Source organism: Mesoplodon mirus (genome assembly GCF_964341445.2).
Source record: "Mesoplodon mirus genome assembly, chromosome: 11".
In the NCBI taxonomy this organism is placed as follows: domain Eukaryota; kingdom Metazoa; phylum Chordata; class Mammalia; order Artiodactyla; family Ziphiidae; genus Mesoplodon; species Mesoplodon mirus.
In genome coordinates this window covers 3159224-3181012 of record NC_138987.1, presented here as the reverse complement: position 1 = coordinate 3181012, position 21789 = coordinate 3159224, and positions in this window count along the sequence as shown.

Below are 21789 nucleotides of genomic sequence, written 5' to 3'. Positions count from 1 at the left end.
CCTCTTCCAGGAAGTCTTTCCTGATGTTCCAGGTGGAAGAAACTTCTCTCTCCTTTGAACTCCCATTGTCCATCACTTTATTTACAGGTCGCCTAGACGACCATGCAGCTTGTGCACTGCACAACTTAGCCAACCACATGTGGCAGCTCTGCCAATACATATGTAGATATGAATGTACCACATATTCCCACTAGTCCTTAAGCAACTCGAGGACACAATTCTCATTGGTTCCATCTATGGATTCCCTTTTGTGACAAAAACATGTCACTGGATTGATAATCTAATTGTATTAGTATGAATTTGGAATGTCAATGATCTATTCAGGGAAAAAAGTTAAGAAAAGCTATATATATATTTAGAAAATAGGTGAGAACTTGTTAACAGTGTGTTCTGAACACTGTTCAGATATGCCAAGAGTGAGAGACTGACCCAGCTATATGCTGTGAACCTCAGTTCATTAGGCCGTTTTCTTTTTAAAATTTCAGAGTTTGCTTTATGTTGTCTCGTGACTTCATGGCTTCAAAGGAGTCACAAAAACCCAATCTATTGCAGTTACTATTGAGTTTATTATTTGTGGTAATTCCTCAAGTGTGTTGTGTCTTCCCATTAAGAAGTTGTTCCAGTAATGTGTGTTTAGAACATTGAATTACCAGTGCCATTTACATGGAGCTGTTCTGTATCACAGGAGATACCCCATCGTTTTTCCCTTCCCTTCCCTTCTCTCTCTCTCTCTTTTTTTTTTTAACAACATTTAACAGTTGTTTGAACTGTACATCTGTTAACCATAAGGCCAACCTGACCTCGGTCCTTAAATGCTTTCCTGATGGCTGTATCTGGTGTTGTTACCTCTGAAGTCTTTATAGGCACTTTGTGCTCAAGATTGTGTTGTGTGTGTGTTGAAGTATATTCTCAGGGGAATTTTTTCTTGAAATTGTGTTTAGTAACTCAGAAAAGTTTAATATGTACCCCCATCCTTATTCTATTAAATGTTAGTGAGAGCATCAGGGTTACAACTGTTGGGGACGGCATCTGTACTCCATGGAATTCAACTCTTCTCTCATGGCTTTTTCACACACATACAGTTTGTTTCCTCAAAAAACAAAGGCCTTCTCCATTTCTCTCTCTTGGTGGATGTGAGAGGCTCCAGGAAACCCTTTCCTGAGTGATATCATGTTTGTGCGGGTAATTCCCTCTCCTGATTAATCATTGAGTTTGCGGCACTGAAAGCAACTGCTAAAACACAAGTGTAATCTGGGAGTGGCATCATGTGAAGCCCTGAGACCTTAAATTAGTTCATTAAGGGGGCACGTGGCTCAGAACGTGAGCAGCAGTACAATTTAGCACTTTAGAGTGAAAGAAGGAGAGGAAATGAACGTTGCCAGATGCCTCGATGAAAGCCCTGGACATATGATTAAAATGTGTAGAAAAACATACATACAGTATTAGACACTCAACAAGCATCTACACTATATTGTGCAGTTTACACTAGACTCTATGACATCGGTCAACTACACTTCTTTCCCAAAGCTGGCAAACGTTTAAAAAGCACCAATTTCCCTTCCCACTGCCTCAAAGCTTAATCTGCTGAATTCACAGACACATGGGCTACTCAGGTTGCCATAAATCCGCTTCATTCCAGCCGTTGCCCTCAAACTGACACAGGATATTGCAGAGGTAGTAACTTCGCTGGGGGTGGGAGTGGGCAAGGGGGAAACACCTGATGAATTATCAAGATATGCTCCTACTTCAAGGGAAGTGAACGTTTCATACAAGGAAACACATATCTAGCAAAGGACAAAATCATCCAGGTTTGGTTGTGGGCTCCTGGAGGGCGTACTTATATACATAAGTATGGAGACAATGCCTGACTAAATTTGAAGCAGTGAGGAGAGGTGCTGTATTCTGTGTGTCTGGCCAAGAGTAGTAATTCATCATATTTCTCAGAATGAGCCCAAATCAGAACATTATAAGGGAATTTTCAATAGGAAAGTTCTCTGGATATTTGAAGACTTCTATACATTCAGCATTTCAGAGGTAAATATTTTAGGTTTTTGAACTTCTAAGTAGTCTCTCTATGATGCAGGAATACTTTTTATAGTGACAAACTTACTATCAATTCCTTTTCTCGAAATAGTTTGAAAGAAAATTTACTCAACAGATGTTTTTTTCAGTGTCTCTAATGTGCCAGATACTCTTATAGGTGTGTATATGTATACATATCTCAGAAAAAAAAGAGGCAAAGGGAAAACAGAGATATTAAACTAAATGAGAATTTAAAACTAAAGATGTTATATGTAAGGTTTTTTGATAAAGCTATCCAACTCCTTCTACTTTATGAAAATCAAAAAAAATATGAGATAACAGTATCCTGAAATATGTGTTGATGAAAGAGAACTACTTAACACCACTGGGCAGTTCTACCCCGCCTGGCTGGTGGTGGCACTAAACGTGAATTGGGAGCTATGTCTTCCCAGGCTGCCCTGCACAGAGACACCTGTATTGAGATGCCAGACTAACGTAAACAGCAAATTGGCCCTGGAACGTGCAGTGCAGGCTCAGAGAGTAAGTGCAAAAGCCTCTCCTGTGAAAATATCTGTCCCCAAGGTGTGTTGGATAGTAATAACAATACAATTTGCTTAATTGGGAAATGGAATTTTTTTTTTTTTTTTTTTTTTCTTTTTGCGGTATGCGGGCCTCTCACTGTTGTGGCCTCTCCCGTTGCGGAGCACAGGCTCCGGACGCGCAGGCTCCGGATGCGCAGGCTCAGCGGCCATGGCTCACGGGCCCAGCCGCTCCGCGGCATATGGGATCCTCCCAGACCGGGGCACGAACCCGTATCCCCTGCATCGGCAGGCGGACTCTCAACCACTGCGCCACCAGGGAGGCCCGGGAAATGGAATTTTTATTAAAAATTTTTTTTTTGTTTCATGGGCAGAAACCTCTGCCATCAACTATCCAGATCATTCTGAGGCGCTTGGTCAAGCTAAGTGAAATGTAGATAAAACTGTGTATCAACCACCTGGTTGCCTGTAGCCCTTCACATCTAGGGGGTGAATAAGTTTACAGAATCTCCCCCCACAAGTGGTGACACTGCATGATGGGTAAGGAAGAAGGAGAGAAATCTAAGCAGAGGTCTGGAAGAACCAAAAGGTAAATATGAGTGACTTCACACATTTAGCTGGGTTTGGCCTTGAATCCATTCTTTTTCTTTCTTTTTTTTGAATATTTGTATATTTATTTATTTATTTTGGCTGCACTGGGTCCTAGCTGCAGCACACAGGATCTTTGTTGCAGCACGTGGGCTTCTTAGTTGCGGCATGTATGCAGGATCTAGTTTCCCAACCAGGGATGGAACCCAGGCCCCCTGCATTGGGAGCACGGAGTCTTACCCACTGGACCACCAGGGAAGTCCCTTGATTTCATTCTTAATACCCTTCGATCATTGAACAGTTCAGGAAAATCCTAAGTGTGTAGAGGGAACAAACTGTTGCATTTGGCTGTAAACACAGGGTTGTGAAAGGAGAGCAATGACTGGAAAAATAATCTGGTATCTTAACAGAAGGTCTCTGAGTGGCCTATCCAGTTTTGGACCACATTCATTTATTCACTCAATGAATATTTATGGAGCATCCACCGTGTGTCAGGAGTTGTTCCAGGCAATGGGAGTTTAGTGGGAAGCAAGATGGAGGAGGACCTCATCTTCTGTTTTACTGGAGGTGGATAGGGATTAAAAATCAGAAAACAAACAAGGAAATATCAGGTGATGATAAGTGCTATGAAGAAAATGCAGTGGACAGTGAGAGGTGACAATGGATGGGAAAGCCATTAGGTGGTCCAGGAGGACCTCTCTAAGGGGGTGACATTAAGGCTGAGACAAGAAGGAAGCATTCACGAGAAGATCATAGAGAAGAATTGTCCAGAGAAGGGGAACAGGCTCTCAGGTGGGAATCAGTTGTATGTCTGGAAAGTAATGATCAAGGGGCAAGAGCAGTAGGGGATGATGAGGTCAAGGGAGGTGAGCAGGGGGCCAGCTTGCAGAGGGCTCTCTAGGTCATGGTAAGGAGTTTCTGTATTTCCCTAAGTGCAATGGCAGGTAATAAAATGTTTTAATTAGAGATGTGATGAAGTATGAATGGACAGGTTTTTTTTTTAAAGTCCATTTTAGGGCCTTCCCTGGTGGCGCAGTGGTTAAGAATCCGCCTGCCATTGCAGGGGACACAAGTTCGAGCCCTGGTCTGGGAAGATCCCACATGCCGTGGAGAAACTAGGCACACGTGCCACAACTACTGAGCCCGCGCGCCTAGAGCCTGTGCTCCACAACAAGAGAAGCTGCTGCAATGAGAAGCCCGTGTACCACAATGAAGAGTAGCCCCTGCTCGCTGCAACTAGAGAAAGCCCGCACAGAGCAACGAAGACCCAATGCAGCAAAAAATAAATAGATAAAATAAATTTATTTTTTTTAAAAAGTCCATTTTATTGCTCTTTTATGTGAAAGGTGGATTAGAGATGGGCAAGGCTGGGAACAGGGAGACTACTTTCTGTAATTAACAAGAAGCCTATTTCAAAAGTTGAGTGAAGGGTGCCGGCACCTGAGACGAGGAAAGTAACAGAGGATGTAGACAGATTTTAGGTATATTTTGAAGGCAGATCTGATAGGACTTTATCGTGAATGATAGGAGGGAAAGAGAGGAATCAGGAATGACTCCTAAGTTTTGGTTTATGTAATGGGGTGAATGTGGAGCAGACTGGGGAGGCGCGGATTGTAAGGGGAGCCCAGAGTTCTCCAGGGGATGGGGAGCAATTTATTTATTCATTTATTTTTTTATTATTATTATTTTTTATTTTTTTGCGGTACGCGGGCCTCTCACTGTTGTGGCCTCTCCCGTTGCGGAGCACAGGCTCTGGATGCACAGGCTCAGCGGCCATGGCTCACGGGCCCAGCCGCTCCGCGGCATGTGGGATCCTCCCGGACCGGGGCACGAACTCGTGTCCCCTGCATCGGCAGGCGGACTCTCAACCTCTGCGCCACCAGGGAAGCCCAATTTATTTGTTTTGTTTATTTTTTTTGAATTCAAAAACTTTTTTGTATTTGTGCAGGAAAATGGCATGATTAGAGTTACACTTCAGGGAGACCATAGTATCTTTGAAGCTGTGTGTGAACGAATTAGGGATGTGGGTTCTTAGTTCTAACATTATTCCTCAGCCGTATAACAGTATATGTATAAAGTAAAAGTACTTAAGTTCTTTTTGGATTATTTTTATTCATACTTGTTTATTAAAGCTTCCCAAGTACCAAAAATTAAGCTAGGAGCTGTGAATACCGAGACGGCTGAGACATACTCCCTAGTGGAGGAGCTTGCACTATACCTGAGGCATAGCAAGAACCCATCTATCTCTAATATTGAGTTTTAATTTTCACCGTTGTGGCGTTTTTGGTGCAAAACCAAAATGTGTGGGAGTTCCAAAACTGGGGTGATTATGTCTGCCTGGGGTGGTTGCCGTGGGCTGGGGAAGTTGTTTGGTGAAGTTCTGAGGCTTTAGTTAGAAGAGGGATTTGGTCATTGTTACAGAGTCCTTCTGCCTGATCATCAGATGTGGTCCGTGTGCTCTCTACCATGTTTGCATACATTTAAATTTTCCCCATCTTCTTCTCCACGGTGACTGATAGCTTAAAAAAATTTTTTTTTTTTAGGTCTTCAGCTATTCTTAGGAGGAGGTATTGTAAGAAATAGTCAACAGATGACACACTCTTCATGTGTAGGGATGTTGAGTCACTTTATGGGCAGAGGAAATTCTCTGAATAAGGCCATAGGGCACAGTGAGAGACTGAGAGCATCAGATGTGGAAACCGCTTTGGGTAAAGCCAACTTCATTTCTTCCTGTGACTCACCAGTTTGCATTTTAAAAGACCCGAGGCTCTGCCGTCAAAGATCCTAAGTATTCGCCTCTCCGGGGTCTCGCACAGTAATGAACCGGCACTCGACAAGCTTTGCTCTTTGTTCCTCTGGGTTGGCAAGTCCTGTGTTGTTGTCGCTGCCGTTGTCTTTGTTTAGTTGTGCCACTGAGGCTGTGACAACTTGATGGAAAGGAGAAACTGGAGGTGAGGTGGGGACCTTTGGCTTTTCTCATATTGAAAATAGCTGTGGAGTAGCTTTCTTTACTTTTCAGCCCTTCACATTGTTACCCCTTTTGATGGTAACAGATTCCTCAGGGCATAATCAAAAGCTGGCAGATGTCGACTCCTCTTGGATAGATGAGAACGAGCAAGGCGGAAAAGAGCAGGGGGCATCTTCCAGGCAGAGGAGCTGCTCTGTGCAAAGACGAAGAGGTGCCCCTGGGCCATGTCCCATCTTGCCCAGTGGAAGAGGGGGTTTGTACTGGGGTTATTCGATCTACCTAATCTAGATAGAAACTGCATATGATTATTCACTATACAACTCCATTTTCCACGGATTATATTCCTCTTTCTTTCCCCCAGAAAAACCTTTATTTTCTGCTTAAATAGAAAACATAGATGAGCTGACAGTGGAAGTGCTCACTTGCAGAAAAGAATATAGGAAAGAGGAACTGTACCATCACATTATCTTGATGGGTCATCGTGTCCCTGCTTTTATAAGTGACCCTGTACTCTTTTACCTTTTTCTCTCTGTTCTCAAGTTAGCACACTGAAATGAGCATAATTTCTCTTTTCTTACCAGTTTTTTAAAAAAGCACGTATTAAAAATATTTATATGCATAAGGATTCCTTGTTCAAAGGGGAAAATCAGAGATACAGGTAAATGCTAATTATGTAACACTATTACTACTCACAGGTCAGTGTGTCTCTGTGTTGTATGCATCTCCCACTGTACCATATTGGCTAGGGGTTATGTTTTCCTTGTACACTGCAATAAACATAAAAGTGTAATGTAAATACGTTAAAGACTCATTAAGATTGCACAATGATATTTCACTTAACAAAATAAAAAACAAAGCTTTTTTTTAAAAAGGCAAAGATAAATAGAATCACTTACAATGTCACTTTTCAAAATAACTCCTATGAATATATTGTAAATAAATTTCCTGTCCTTTCTAACACATACATGCACATAGAAGCATGAAATTGTACATGCTCACCTACGAACTGCTTTCTTCTCTTAGCAATACATCAGTTAATGCTTTTAAGTGTGATTAGAAAATCTCAGAACAAATTTATGAACGTAAGTTTTGAGCTTTTCTCAAAAACTTCCCAAATAATTCAGAAAGTGTCCTGGAGTATCTTGTGTGGACTCTAAAAATAATCTCCTTGGGTATTTTTCTCTCTCTAAAGCACCCAGTTCTTTTCTCCTTCACTGCTTTTTCTTAGTGCTGGTAAGAGCACAGGTATAACTATGTTCTCCTCCCCTCCCCCTTCCCAGAGACAGCATCTTTGCTGCCAGTGGTGGCATCCGATGTCTGCGAGAAAGATCTCAATGCTTGATGTCCAAGATACAGCTATCTGCACTAAGTTTGCCATGTCCTACGCCTGTGAATGTAATTGAAACTAATGGAGATGTTGATTTTTGTTCTCAACATGTCTGGTAGTTTATTCTTTATTCTCTGTTTTTATCAAATCCCCCCTTTCCCCTAGTACTAGTAATTCACATTCATCTGTGAATTCATTCAGTAAGTACATGGGCTGAGTAATAGGGGGACAGGAAACAAAACAGACATGATCCTGGGCTTCATGGAGCTTCCCGTCAAGTAGAAAAAAACAGACATTAAGCTCGTAAAGATACCAACAAAAATGTAATTTTATTAGGAGGAAGACTACAGATTCTGTGCAGGAGAATGATAGAGGCAGCACGGGTTTCTTTGTTTTTTTTAACATCTTTATTGGAGTCTAATTGCTTTACAATGGGGTGTTAGTTTCTGCTTTATAACAGTGACTCAGCTATACATATACATATGTCCCCATATCTCCTCCCTCTTACGTCTCCCTCCTGCCCTCCCTATCCCACCCCTCTAGGTGGTCACAGAGCACCGAGCTGATCTTCCTGGCAGCACAGTTTTTGCTGTGGACTCAAGAAAGCTGCTTTCAGGAAGAGAGTCAATGGGTGGTGGGAAAATGATAAGCTGAATATCCAGCACCATCTTTCCCAGAATCATCTTCACCCTGATGTTCTGGCCCATTTTCCTGGAAGTCACCTACTTGTCCCAGCCTCTCTTCTTAGAATGAGCTCTTCCTCCAAGATTCCTCTGTCCTTTGATAGGAGGATTCTGCCAGGCTGTCCCTGAGATCCCTGCATTTGTAGAGTCCTGGAATAAACAGTGTCAAATCTACCTATGTTCATACACTCCTGTGCAATGAGGGTTAGAAACAGCTTCTCAGTAAAGAAGATCTAATTATCCAACCTAGATCATTTTTATAATTGAAGCGACTACTTGATGAAATATTTGTTAGAGAGCTAAGACTAGTCAGCGGTATTCTGTGGTACAAGGATCACATAATAGCTTTCACAGTTATAGAAGAATAACGGATTGGAAGAAAAGAGAAGCTTTATTATTTTTCCTCAGACAGGTTTGCTTTTGTCCTCTGAATAATACGGTTTTCAAATGAGGGGTAGAGGAAGATTGAGAGAGATGGAGGGAGGGAGGGAGAGGAGAGAGGGAATAGGAAAGAGAGAAGGAGAGAGAGAGAGAATTAAATGGTTATGGTATCTTAATACCAAGGTCCCCAGTGCACCTCTGCCTCCTGTCCCCTGGTTTAATGACCTAATATGAATGAGATACAGTTATACCCCACTACCTTTGAGTTATAGAGCTATGGATAAATGTCTTTTGCCTCGTCTTTTTGAACCTATTTCATTTTTCTTTAATGACATTTCTCTGGGCTCGCCTTCTCTGTGCACAGACTGGTGACAGAAGCTGATAATAGATAATGGGTTGTTTCATAGCAGAAGTTTATGATAACCTTGGCCTCATACAGTCTTCCCCATGCATAGGAGTCATTTATGAAAATATATGAAGAAATTATACAGCTGCCGTGTCTTAGGAGAACAGCGGCTGGGAGCATGGCATTTTTAAACAGCTTGTGGGCTTCTGAGCATGACTTCTGTGTGGAGATATAAAGATATACCTACACAGCTCAGCGAGCTGTCAATGGGGGCGTTGTGAATTACAGCAGAGCTCAAGAGGGTCACAAAGACTAGAAGGCATTTCTCTGCTCGTTACTAAATCTGGGCTTGTGTTTTTACCTTGACACTTGATCATCTTAACTCATCAACGTATCTAAAAATATCTTATAGGAATATTTTGTGTCAAACTCCTTAGGTTTTGATTCCCTTTTTTTCAAGAGACATTTCTTATGGTTTAAGTTGCCTGAAAAGTCACCTTGTTGTATCACTGAATTCTGCTTTGTTGTTGAATTTTTCATATGCTTTCCTAGACTTGCTCCTGGGGTGGTCACTGAAGTGAGAAGTCAGGAAAAGGGGGGCAGGAAAGGCAGATGTACATGCATGTCCTGACCTTGAAGCAGCCCTTCAGCTCTGGATGCTGTCAGGTGGAGATGCTATGAGGGCTTATATGCCTTCCATTGAGCAAGATGTTGCAGATCCTATGGCTTCAAGAACACTCCCCTATCCTTGCTATAAAATCTCCCTCTTCTCCCTGTTCCTCAGAAAATATAATTGCCTATATTTAGAGCAACAATTCTGTGGACTGTCAGGCTTTCAGCAATGAGAGAGATGATAGCAAAACTTCTATCCCAGGATCTGGAAAACCTTGTTAGAAAGACTGTTCACAGCTCAAGAAAAATGTCGCCTTTCATAAAAAAAAAAAAATTCCTCTGATTGTTCAATCAGTTGGTATTGTAGAAACCTGGAACCTCTTTATGAAATGCAGTATGCCTAAATGGATTTACAATTTACCGTTTTGTTGATATAATTGCAAGTGTATTTCATCAGAAATAATATCAATCCCATGGATTGATCATTTACTCTCCACCCCACACTATGCTCAGTGCCTTCTATGTGATCTTACTTAATCCTTACAAGAACCTTTTGAGCACAGATGTTGTTATTTTCTTGTATCACAGGTGGAGAAGCTGAGGTTTAGAAAGATGCAATATCACGTTTGGTTTTATACGGCCAGGAAGTGGTGGAGCCAGAAGGTAACTGTGATCTGGGTCCTAATTACACATTTCATCCTCACAGAATTGACATTAAATGAAAGATTTGGGGAAATCATTTGGTTGTCTCCAAGAGGAAGATATTTTTGAAGTAAGCATGTTACCGAACACAAGTTCATGTGCCCGATGCACAGTGAGGCCAAACAAACGAAAACGTCGGAGTTTGGAGCAAAGAGAGGTTTATTTCAGGGCCAGGCAAGGAGATTGGATGGCTCATGCTGCAAAACCCCGGACTCCCCCATGGTCTTCAGGGAAAGGTTTTTATAGGCAAAATTTGGACTGTGGGCTACAGGGTGTGTGACTTTCTTCTGATTGCTTGGTGGTGAGGTAACGGGGCATGTTCCAAGAGCCTTGTGCTCAGCCTGAATTTACCATCCTCCACCTGGATGGGGGCCTTAGTTCCTGCAGAAAATCTCAAAAATATTGTTATATATACATCCCTTAAGGAGGAACCAGGACCCTGCTTTATCCCGGCACTGTTTTTTCTTGACTTCTCCTCCTTTGTTTCTGCATTCCCTCCCCTCCCTGATTAGTAACTGTTTGAATCTGCTCTTTGGAACTCAGGGAAGATTTAGGAGGCTGAAGCCTTTTTTCCTGCAGGCAAGAAACGGGGGACACGGAGATTTGTACCTGGGAGGGCCCCACAGTGTTCTGCTCGGTTTCAAGAATATTCTAGAATTTTCTTTCTGAAGCATTAAGGGAAAATATTGATGCTCATTAATTTTATGCCTGATGTGTATACATTAAGTACAGTATGCAGTTCATGTTATGCCAGTTTTCTAACAAGCACATATTGCAGGATTCTCAAACTGGAAAAATAAACTGGCTTAGGATGAGTGAGAATCCAGGTCACTTTTAAAATACCTCAGTACTTTTAAGCTATTTTTAAGTTAAGATATTTTTGTTCTGATATAATGATGTAAGTAGAACATATTCAATGGCCATAAGAGTTAAAAAAAAAAAAAAGAAAACCCTCACAATGCTTCCAGGAGAAAGCTTTCATTATTACTCCCATTTTATGTACTAAAGGACAGACATATTGAAATATGTCAGTACTAATTGTAAAATAATGGCTAACATTTATTGAGCGCTTAATATGTGCCAGGCATGCATTAAATTCTCACAATAACTCTATGAAGTAAATACTCCCATGTTACAGATGATAAAGCTGAGACAGTTACATAACTTTCCCAAGGTCATACAAAGTATCAGAGCCAGAACAAAAGCCAGGCACCGGGCTCTAGAATCTGTGCTCCCAGTCACTCTGTATCATGGCCTCTCCTTCTACACATGCTACTGTATTTACATATTAACCATACTATATGTTGCTATTATGTTTAAATGATGTATTACATTTAGTTTCTGGAGTTGCTTTCCATGATGACCAAAATTCATAACCCTGGCATTAATTTCTTTCATTATGCAATTAGTTTAGTAGCATTTTTGGTTTTTGTTGCTTTCAGAACAGAATTATCATGGTGTTACACATTCATTAATTTACTCAGTCATTTTTCAGTTCATTCATTAATTTACTCAGTCAACAAATATCATTCAGCGCACACTGCAATGTACTATCTATAATCCACTTTGCTAGGCATTTGCGTGTTACAAAGACTCTATTAATGCATTCAAAAACCCACAACTTAAGGGAAGGTCAGTGTAATGGAGTAAAGCAAACAACTTACACAGCTAACTTGACCATGTTCAGGATAAGGTATACTGTAACATAGTTGAGAATTAAGCACTGTACTATGTTAAAAGAAGGGACACATTTTTATCAGGATAGAGGTCAGGAAAGATTCATGAAGGAAACGGAATTGAGATGGAATTAAGTCTCTCCTAAAGGATGAATATTTGCTATGGAAGATGTTTCACTCAGAAGTAGACCTTAGAGACCTTGTACCTAATTCTCTCATCTTAAAGGAGAGAACACGGAGAATCAGAAAGGTTAATTGATTTCCCAAGGTCACACTCTCCCAGCTGTAACCCATTCTTCAGTTCCAAATCTGAATGCTTGCTTAGTACTTTTTTTTCGCTTTGCTTGGTACTATTTTTACAAATAGTTTTGACAGATTGTCTTGAATTCAGTATTGGTTACCTTGTTCACATCTTAAATACTCTCAAGAGGCAAATAAAATAAAACAGACCTTTAGTAATTAGTAAAACCATTAAGGAAGAGTAATGCTGACTAGGCAAACCTGAAGTAGAGTCTGACAGATTTAGTGCCAAGTCAGGCTTGGAAGAGAAGAGAAAGTAGCAGATGGAGTTTTATGCTAGTAATGACAGCAGGTGGGAAACAGGTAATAGCAAACAGACGGGCCCCATAATATAGAAGACCACCAGCATCACATTTTCCACAGCTTTGTTCCCGAATAGTAGTGAGATTCAAGAGAGAGTTCGTTGCAAAAATCTTATTGAGCACAAACTCTTACAGGGATATTGCTGGGTACCATTTAAGAGGAAAGTATAAAAATCAAGCTGTCTCCACATTCAGGCTCTGAACTGAGGCTCGAGAAAAGTAGGAGATATAAAACAAGTACAAAAAGAGAGCAATATCATGCAAAAAAGGATAAATAAATGCTAAAAGAGAAATACAAATAAAGCATTCATGGAGAAGGTGGCACTCAAGGTGAGTCTGGTCTATGGAGCCAGAAAAGCAAAAGGAAGTATTCAAGATGAACAAAAGCTCAGAGTTAGATAAATGCTGGAGAGGATTTGCTTAATTGCAAATGGCACATACGGTTACAGATAAGCAAATACATGAATCATGGGGAGATAAACAGTAGGGAGGTAGAGGCCCCTAGTCATCACTGTGTGGCTGGGAACAAGTCACTTAAACCTCTCTCTCCTTCCATTTATTCATTTCTAAAATGAGCTAGTTTCTACAATCCCTTCCGGGTTTAGGAGTAAGTAATCTCTAATCTAGAATCTCCTTAAATGTTTTAGACTAATATTTCCCAAAATATAGGACAGTATGTGCTACCAGTGGAATGCAGATTTCAAGTGGTATATATGTCATATTTATGTTAATAACTATATAATTTTTAGGACTTCCTTCTATTTGAAGCAAGTGATACTGACTTCCATTTTTTTTTGGGTAGTGTTAGAGGTTTTTCTTTAAAATTTCTGTTTAAGTGAAAAATGTGTACCAAGTTGTATAAATGATTGTTGTACAAATGATTTCTCTCCAAAAGAAAAGATAATCCCAAAGGTTATGCTCTGACTGTCATGCAGTATATTAACCAGTTTTGAATCTAACTCAGCCAATCATATTCCAGAATTCTTTCTTTTTCTGACATCAGTGCTTTGTATCTTTCTTTGAACTATGTATGCTACCTTGCTGGTTTCTTCATAAATCAATCTTCCCCATGCTCACTATGTATATTTGTATTGAGTTACATTTGCAGCTTTTCAAAAATTATGCTTTGGCATACAATGTGTCAGTTAGGGTTTAAGCAAAACCATATATACATTTATTTATACATGTTTATTAATTATTATATATATAATTACAAGGATTTAAACTTACTGTGCTGTGGGAGCTGGTTAAGAGGTCTGAGTAAGGATGTACAGCTGTTTCTGTGTCTGGCGCTGGCACCTGAGTCCACAGGCAGCTGGGAAAAGAAGATGGATGTGAAGCAGGGCAAGCAAAGACAGGCTGGATGAAGGTGAAGCTGGTGCCTTCCATCATGGAGCTAAATATGCACCTAGTCCAGCAGTCAGGGAAGCTGATCCAGCAGAAGGATCTGGCAGGGGCCCAGCTGCTGTCCCAGGCCAGCAAGGTGAGCCTGTGGATAAGTAACAACATGCATGGGTCCCCACAGTTCTTGGTGCCCTGAACCCGCTTTTCAAGCATAAAAAAACAAGATGGCCACTGCTGCTCTTCCACTTTCTTTTTTTTTTTTTTTAACATCTTTATTGGAGTATAATTGCTTTACAATGGTGTGTTAGTTTCTGCTTTATAACAAAGTGAATCAGCTATACATATGTTCCCATATCTCTTCCCTCTTGCGTCTCCCTCCCTCCCACCCTCCCTATCCCACCCCTCTAGGTGGTCACAGAGCACGGAGCTGATCTCCCTGTGCTATGCGGCTGCTTCCCACTAGCTATCTATTTTACATTTGGTAGTGTATATATGTCCATGCCACTCTTACTCAGCCATAAAAAGAAACGAAATTGAGCTATTTGTAATGAGGTGGATGGACCTAGAGTCTGTCATACAGAGTGAAGTAAGTCAGAAAGAGAAAGACAAATACCGTATGCTGACACGTATATATGGAATTTAAGAAAAAAAAATGTCATGAAGAACCTAGGGGTGAGACAGGAATAAAGACACAGACCTACTAGAGAATGGACTTGAGGATATGGGGAGGGGGAAGGGTAAGCTGTGCTCTTCCACTTTCTTAATCTCATGCAAAATATCTCTCGAGGCCTCACTCTCTGGGCAGAGAAGGAAATTCTGGAAAACATAGTTCCAATGTAGCCAAGTTGACATGATACAGAACCATCATACTCTATTTATCAGAAAATTTGGTGGGATGGGGGTGTTCAAAGACCCCTGAAAGACCATTGGTAGATAGCCTAGGGGCTATAAAACCCCTGGGTTATTACAAATCTTTTCCCTAGCTGTACATGATAAGAGGAATGGTACCAGTGACTCAAGAAAACACTGCCATCCGGATCTAGGCTTATCAGTGTCAGTAGGTTTTAATTACTGAAAGGATCTATCATATTTGTTGCCTTTCTAATTTTCTCTTTACCCCAGAGCAAGAATTTTCATAAGCTTGTTAGTCTTTTCTAGATACTAAGGAGTCAAATTCTTGAAAAAAAATATTTTTTTCAAATGTAAGCTTTGTTTTCCAATTTTTCAAGCACATGAAGATATTGTTACAGGTTTATTATATATGCCACCGACTTCAGTTCTAATTAATTATATAAAATAAGTGAATATGTTTTTCTTTGACATCTAATGTTTCAGGTATTTTTAAGTGGTAGAATTGTTGAAGATGCTGCTGTTCATTCTGGATTTTTCAACTTCTTGAATCCTGGGTGCCCCTCATGCCTGCCCTTGCATCTTGGTTCTGAGTCAATAGGAAACATTTCAGTTAGATTGTCTCTTGATCTCTTGACCCGTCTTCAGCTCCACAGAAAGGAAGCAGCCCCTGCTCATCTACTTGCTGCACAGTGGAAATGCTCTCTATTCCAGAGCTGGATAATACCAGCCAGATATTGGGGATTTTTATGCAGTGCTGCTTTATTGCTATGGGAACTTGGATAACTCTCCTTTCTGAGAGTTGTTTTCATAAAGAAATCGCTTCATGGGATTTCGCTGAACATTTCCATTTTCATTGTCAGATGGTTCTGAAAATCTCACATGTTATAGTGGACGATGATGACACACGTTTACATGTTCATAAATAAAAACAAAAAGAAGTCTTTATCTCTTTACCCATTTTCAAAGTTTTATACGAGATTTCCATACTTCCTGGTATTATAAAAACATTATGATGAGCGGCAAAAATTAGCAATTAATGGAAATATGACATCGGGGCAAAAAGTTATTTTACATTTTTTTCAAAATTTATTCATTTGAAGGTTATGACCATTGAAAAATAATTCTTATGACATAGATAGTTAGAAAGCAAACAACAGGGCCTCAGTTCTGGCCTTATGATCCAAATAGAAAGTTTCTTTTATGTATCTTAGCTGTAAAATTATATTTATAATGTCTTAGTTTTTATATAAGATGACCTAATTTTAGTTATTTATTAGTCTTGTAAATTTATGCCTAGCACAGCACCCTATAATAGGCAACACTCAAAAAAAAAAAAAAAAGCAAAACCAAAACAGAAGCTGCTGAATGAGAAAGGGAGGAACAAACGACTGAATACACAGGGTCGCGGTGTTGTATGTGTCTGTTGAGCAGTCCTACCATTTCAACATCTGTTAGCAGCATATTGGCCCTTAGAGCTCCTTCCCTAAACTGAGACCGGCCTCGTCCCCACCTCAGTGTAGCACCGCTGTTGGTGCCGAGAGATGCACCGCAAACCCTCTGGCCAGACTACAGCATTCCACAGGTGGTCTGGAGCCCAGAAGGGCTGGTCCACCTGCAGGAGACTTCAGTAACTATAGACAACCAAAACCATATTACCGCTGTCACTGATGATCCCAGCGTGTCTGAGGCCTCCTCTTCACTGCCTCACCCTGAAGGCCTATAAACCTCTATCTGTATTGAGACAACTAGGCCCCTCATTTAAAAAACCCATGAAGTGTCTCCTAATCCCCTTTTCTGCTTTTCCTTATTAAGAGAATTTACCACTACACTTAAGTCCCAGTAATTACTCTCAGCGTCAGTTTCTGCTTTACCTTGCTCTGAAATGTCCTCATGTGTTCTGATCATCTAAGACCTCTGTATAGGTCTACCTAGCAGAATAGTGCTACGAAAGTTGGGAAGGAGGCGCCATTTGACTTGTGTAGAGTACCCTTCCTCCATCCCATCTTCTACCACATCTTACTTTCAAGCTGTGAACACTCACTCTTAATTGGATATATGATTATCTTTTAAAAGATATATATATCTGATAATACCCTTCCCCAGCTTTAAGTGGACTACCATTCCTCCTAAGATAAAGGCCAAACTCTAACATGTTCTCCAGGCCTTGCGTGCTTTGGTCCCAGCCTAGCTCTCCAGCTCCTGCCCCTTTAGTCCCCCTGTTGCCCCTGCCATCCACCCATACTCCATCCATTCACACTGGCCATCTTTCAGTTCCAGGAAGGGATCGTGCTCACTCCTGCCCGGAGGAGAGCCTTTGAACATACTGCTTTTTTTGTCTTTTTAATTGTGGTAAAATCCACATAACCTACAATTCATCATTTTAGCCATTTTAAAGTAGACAACTCAGCGACATTTTAGTGGCTTCACAATGTTGTATAATCATCACCACTATCAAGTTCCAGCACATTTTCATCACCCCAGAAGGAAACTCCATACCTATTAAACGGTCATTCCTGATTCCTCCCTACTCCCAGACCCAGGCTACCACTAATCCGATTTCTATCTCTATGGATTTGCCTATTGGGAATATTTCGCATAAATGGAATCATACAATACATGGCCTTTGTGTCCGACTTCTTTCACTCAGCATAATGTTTTCAAGGTTCATCCACATTGTGACATGTATCAGCACTTCATTCCTTTTTATAGCTGAATAATATTGCATCTTATGGGTATTGAACATACCATTATTTTGCCCAGAATGATTTTCCACTCTTTTTTTCACCTGGGTTGTCTCCTGTCCAGCCTTCAGCAGTCAGCCCAGTGATCATTTCCTCAGGGAACTTCCCCCAAATTCCAGCCTTTATGAGGTCATATGCACTTATAGGCCCAGCTTTCTTTTCTGCATAGCCCTTATCTCCACCTGCAATTAAACACTCCTTTAGGGGCTATTTGATTAATGGCCATCCTCCCAGCTAGAATCTAAGATCCATGGGGCAAGGAATCCTCTCTGTATTAGTTGTTTTTTTTCCATAGTGTATCCCTAGGGTCTATTACAGGGCCTGGTATATAAATAAACATTTGCAAAATAAATGTTGTGAAATTATTTCCCACTAAAAAGTAAATAATTGGCAGCAGCGTGAGGTTCTCTCATTCCCAGTGGCATTTTGAATCTGAATAGAAGCAGCACTGTGTGCAGAAACTCCATGGGGGAATTTCCCTGGCAGGGAGTAAGGGGCAGGGTTGTTCTGGGGGAGCTGCTCCTTCTTGCTTCCTGAATTGCAACACCCAGTGCCTACTCCACCTGTAAGTCCAGCTCTCTGAGTCACCACTCCACTCACTCTAAATCTGTCCTGCTTCCGTGTCATCTGAACTGAAAAACAGCCATATTTGGTTCCATGAACATCCTTATTTCATCTCTAGAAAAGTAGTGACCTGCTGTAAGTAATCATGTCATCCCTCTTTCCTCTCCAATATTTATAGCATAAGCCTGATTGAAATCTGATGGGTTTCTGTGATGTCTGCAACACAGGGATGCTTTCCTCTGTAACTGGGATTGTAATCATGTACTGGAATGTCACCTTCATTAACTCAATGGCACTGTCTCTTCCCAGTCTTTTCCTGATATTTGTAATGGGAATAAAAGTAGTATTTCCTCTTTCATGCCCTTACTTTACCTCAGACATGAACCATAGCCTTTGCAGTCTACACAATGCTGTCCTGTCTTTGAGTAATTACATCGAGAAAACCGCCAGTCATTATCTTCTGAAAGTGACGGCAAATTCTTCTCTAGTATTTACAGACAGATGACAATTAAATCGAGGCCCTGATATAGTAAGAGTACAATTTAACAAATTTACTTGGTGGCAGCAAGTTTATTTAATTTTTGTATAATTACTCATGAGAAAATTTTCTCCAGAAGGATAGTTTTATGGTACAAATGAGCTGCTTGGAATCTTTCTCAATGAGGCATCAGATTAAAGGACAGCTGTGCCACCAAATAAACTACACCTTTTGCGTGTAGAATCACTGCTATTTTAGTTTCAGTTTATTATGTGATATCTTATGTCAACCCAGTGAAAAGTAGATTTTCTGTTGTCCTAGATACCGCTGAAACTCTCAACGGGTTCTTTTCTCTCAAGGTAGGGATGGGGGCTAGATTTGACGAAAGTTAATGGCTACTCTTTGTAGGTTGAATGGCTAAATACAAATCTATTTCAGGAAACCTACAAAAAATCAAAATGGGTCCCTGGCCTCCAGGATTGTCAATGGCCTAATTAATTGTGCTAATGTAATGAATTAAAAAGAAATTAGTTAGCCATAGAGGCCTTGGGAAAAGGAGAGGACCAGAGGCAGACATTGGCAAGTTAGATCTAAGTATTCAAGGCTGACTGAGATCTTGGTCCAGCAATGAAGACCAATTGATTAGTTGGCCTAAGTAATCAATTCCCAGTTGTGTGGATGGATATCAGAGTCTGATGTGGTATATTTTTGAATACTCTACAAAAGCTTGCTTATTCTGACCATAGTTTGGCATCTCATAAAGCTTGTCTCTGGGAAGAGAATGCGCTGGGCAGGTCAATGTGACTGTCCATTCCACTTGGGTGTTATGTTTCCCATTTTATAAAGTTAAAGATCGCTTTGGTTTTAAACACATCTTTGTGATGTTTGAGAGAGGGAGAAAAATATACTCTAGGTGGATCAATTTTGGAATAAAGACCAGATTAAATTTTTGAGCTTGCAGAACTGAGACCCAGGCTACTAGTGCTGAATTCAGGAAGGCAAAAGCCAACCCATGGGTACCTTTCTGGTCCTGACAGTGGCCAGCTCACTCTCCCAACACAGAGCCCCTCTTTCTTGCTGTAGGTCTTCTTTAAATTTATTAATCTTTTTTTTTTTCAGGTTTCTCTAAGGAGATGGGAACCTAATAGGAAACAAAAGTCTTTAAAGAATCCCTAGTTGGAATATTCTTCCTGCCAGTGTTAAGTGACATTAGGCAAATGACAATTTTTCTTAATTTCAATTTCATCATATCTTTAAACTGGAAATGTTATGTTGTGGGTTTTTTTGAATATTAAATTAAAACTTTTTAAAGTGCCAGCCTAAGATGGCACTGACATACAGTAGCCCTCAATAATTCATCTGACTGGGTTTCAGCTTATTCTTTAAAAACAGTGGTTGCCAAATATTGCACATACAGCTCTTTGGTTTGGAGAGACGATTATAGAAGTGCATTCATGGAACCCAGCTGAGTTTGTTTTTCCTGAAAAAAGAGTACCAGTGGGCTTATGTTGAATATATTTGGCCACTGGAAATCCCCTCATGTCTAGACTTAGAAAATTAGGGGCTTTTGGTGTCTATGGCACTGCAGCCTAGACTAGGATAGAAACAGCCTCATCATACTCATGTGCCAGAAATCTCCTGAGACTCTGAGCTTGTGAAAAAAATGCAGAAAAACAAGGACAGTCACATGCCCACATTCAGTGCCGGAATATGGCTTTTGGATAAGCATGTGATAGCTCATATCCTGGTCTCTTTTTTAAGATCCTGCCTCTCTAGTTCTCTTCCCTGAGTAACCAACTACTAGACCAACATGATCAACAGCCTCCTAAGACATCTGTTTTCCAGGCTTTGGCCAGCACCCCCTGGTTTTTAAGCCCCCTACTCTTAGTCTATAACCTCATGACTGGGAAAGAATCACTCATTTCCCTCGACTGTAACAGGATAACCCGTGAAAAGATTTATTTAAAGCTGCAAGTCAGAAACCTTCATTGGCTCAAAGTGCCCTTTCATGCGGGCATATTTTTTTTCTTAAAGGTGGGGTGACTTTTAATGTTGACGTTGGAATGAGTGAGCTCTGTGGCTTTTATAATTATGAAGGATTTCAGCATAAACCAGTGGGCGCTTTCCTAGTCAACTCTGCCTTGTAGAAAACTGTGTCCAGCCAAATGACTGATTTAAAGGTCAATGTAAATGTTCACATTATGAAGCAGTAACTGTTGAAGAAAGACATTCAGCTGCAGTGGAAGGCTGTTGGAGGAGAAAAAAAAATGTGGTTTATGCACTGTTCCTCCACTTCTTTCCAGAAAAATTTCTTTGGTTTCCTCCTTTTTCAGACTGGGGTTTTATTGTCTCACATAGTCTGGGGAGGGAAAAAATTGGGGTTTTTCAATGTCAACACACCCTTGGAATTTGGGGTTTTAACTTCCATGACTTGGGGCTCTAGGGAACTTGCCAGGAAGAGCACCAGACTCCCTCATTATTTTCATGGCTTCCTGAGCTGCCAGGCATGGGCCTCATTACAGCTTGCAGTCTCCCTGAGGGCCTCGCAGGTGCCTTTTTGAAGTTCCGGTGGACAGTGGGAAGTGCTGTCTAGAGCACAGCCCCCAGGAGAGCACAGGCGGCTCTGCTGAGCAACCCAGGCACACACTTACAGTTGTCCCCATGCACAAAAGCAGCTTAGCGCGTGTACCGAATCAAACCATGAAACAGTTGACTGTCTAGTGAACACGAGGGAGCATGCCGTTCGTGCCTACACGACGATGTTTCTTAGTTAATGAAGAATAATTGATCTTTCATTCAAACCCTCAAGAGGTCTCTGGGACCTGATTTTCACTTCATATTGCTGCTATTTTGATCCTTACTTTCAGTACTTCCCCACCTTTATGTCGAGTGATTCCCTGTGGGGTGTGTATACGAGTGTGTGTGTGTCGTATGCATGTATGCTTATGAGCATGTATGTATATATAGTATCGATAGATAGATACATAGATATTCATATCTTCTTAGTTCTCCTCTGGGCATATTCTCTTGGATCTCCCAAACTGCACTCAGTTATTTCCTCTTAAACTTTCCTTTCTTCTTATGTTCCTGGTCTCAATGTAGGACATTGTCATTCAACCATCATGTTTGTCTTCATTCCCTGTTCACTCTCCCGGTCCCTTTCTCGATCACCTTATTCACTCCCCAAGGCAATATCACATTTCCTTCACAGAATTCATCACTAATTTATACAGTTAATCTAATTTCTTATTTACTTGTTTTTGTCTCCCTCTTCCACTAGAATATAAGCTCAAGAAAGCAGGGATCTTTGCTGTGTTATTCCCTGCCTGGAAAAATGCCCAGAACATGATAGCCACTCAGTAAA